The sequence below is a fragment of the Solanum tuberosum genome, unplaced genomic scaffold (genome assembly GCF_000226075.1).
Source record: "Solanum tuberosum cultivar DM 1-3 516 R44 unplaced genomic scaffold, SolTub_3.0 scf00143, whole genome shotgun sequence".
NCBI lineage: Eukaryota > Viridiplantae > Streptophyta > Magnoliopsida > Solanales > Solanaceae > Solanum > Solanum tuberosum.
This window is the reverse complement of record NW_006239068.1, coordinates 337970-340472: the sequence shown is the minus strand read 5'-3', so window position 1 is coordinate 340472 and position 2503 is coordinate 337970.

Genomic DNA, 2503 nt, shown 5'->3' with positions numbered 1-2503 from the left:
GCCTAGCTAAGGCCCAAACTACCAGACTCAAGTATGCTACACCAGTCTACAGGGATCTAAGCCGACCAAGCGACGTCGGGGCAAAACTAAGGCCTATCGAATCTGAATCATGTATTTCTAAGGCAAGCCGTAGTCAAACCTAAACTAAGGCCCAACATGCTTCAAATAAACAATAATTAAGCATGCAAGCACTTCACATAGCGAGGAGGGTCAATTAATAATACAAAGCATGCTCACAGTTACCCGATAATTCTCGAAATAGGTCGAAAATATGATTTCTAAACACATATGCATGATTTAATAACTACCAACTCAAATCCCAACTAATCAACATGCATTCACACTCTCAAGCTCAATCTAAGAGAGGGAAACCATAGCCTACCTGTAGGCCGATCACACGCGCTCCAAAAATAGAGTCATAACGTTATTACGGTCGTTTAGACACCAAAATCACAACAAACGGAGACGAGTCAATTTTGGGGTCAAAACAGGAATCGTGGGACCCACGCTGAAAATTCCGAAATTATCCCAAAAGTAGGTTCTTAACAGCTCCCCGAATTTGTGTTCCAAAATGGGACACAATTCGGGAATCAGAAACCACACAATATCAACATGCAACCAAAATCCATTTTTTCTCAAAAACTAGAAATGGGACAGCAGCTTAAGTTAGTATATTTTCCAGAGACTGGAGGTCTACAGTGAAATGCGACGACACCACGACGTTCTCCTCGAAAAACCACGCAAGATAGCCTCAAAAATAACTGAAATCGGACCTAAAATGGCTGAGAAAACAAGTCTCAAAAATTTCCAAAATCAAGCTCACAAAAAGGGTTGTGGCAGCAGGTATTTTGTGAAATTTACCTCGAACGGGGACCCCAAATCAGATTCCGAGCTCACCAATCAATTTTCCTAGAAAAATCTCACAACTTTGACTTTTGAATCACCCAGATCGGACCTGCATAGCTCAAGGTATCACACTTTTAAAATGAGGAATAAAGCTAAGTTGGGGTTTTAAAAAGGGCGAAACCGGTTGCTAAAACCCAATAATTGGTCGGTGAAGGACCAAATCTGGTCGCTAAAGAGCTGCACCAGATCTCAGATTTGGCTAAATTCTTCAAAGTCTCCGACGGGGTGCTCGAAATTAGTTCGGAACCTGATAAAATTAAAACAGATATGCTACCCTACTAAAATCGACATTTTAGACTCAACGGCACAGTCGAATTTTCCATACGAGGTCATCTTGACAAAAAGTGGGTCCCACACCCAAATGTCATTTTAACCAAAATCCACCGATGGCTTGGAATGAGTCCGGAGGCCTCGGGAGTCGAACGAAAGGTCGTTCTAGACCAAACTCAACATTTCGGAGCTAACCGCGCTGACGGAATTTTCATCCAAGCACTTTTTCCAAGAATGTTGACCAAAGTCAACCTTAGGCCAAATTTCGAAGGCTAAAACGCCTAATGGCACCGATTCACACTGAAAACATTAGGAGTCATGCCGAACAAGCTACTAGCCTAAAATGTCCCTTACGGAGCTGATGGAATCGTCATATTTGGATTCCGATGTTATCTACTTGAACTTTTGATCGAAAATGATCGTTCAAGGTTCATAAGCTTCAAAACACAAAAACTCACACTATAACCAAACGAACGACCAGGTGACCAAACTGTCAGTCCCAGCAAGCCATAAATGACTTGGGGTCGCTACAGGAACGCTCCAAACGACACACAGAAGGCAAGACACAGAAATGACCAAGAGGGTCATTACAACTTACCTTGGCTCTGTGCAACTCATTAATAACTGAACTCATTATAAAGCAATAAGACACATGCAATATATATATGAAGCTTGTAAAACAGTGTAAACAACTTATTTCGTTAAAGATAAAGCAATAACAAACTCAACTTTACTTATATATATAAAAGTAATATAACTTTTATGGGAGATTCTCTAACCGACAACCACCACTATGAGCCTAAGTGGTGATACAACGTCTTGCCCACGCTGCCAGAACTGTCATATACTTTGCCGTCATATAGAATGCTTAACTTAGTGGATCCACTAGTCTATGCTAAAAGCATCTTAATGAGTCATCTAAAAAGTATGATCTTTACTAACCATGATGGCTACATGATTTATGGAGACTTGAGTTAATATGAACTCGCATCCACATATCGGTGCTCAATACTACTCCCAAAATATACTTAGCTCATATGTTTGTAAAAAGCAAAACTCTTTCTTTGAATTGAGGTAATTACTCAAAAACTTAGCTTACATGCTCTCTCGGAATCGATGTTCCCTTTTCCTGCTCAAATGTGTAAAAACATTTATAAACTCTTTGGGAATACTTAGTTCCCTTATAGCTTTTTGAGAAATGGACTCAACTCTTTATTCTTTGCTTAACTTGAAACTTGAGCTTTAAAACGAAGTTAAAACATTTGTTAAATACTCTTGAAAACTTTAAGAAACTTTGCTTTGACTTGCTTCTTAACTTCTAGACTTG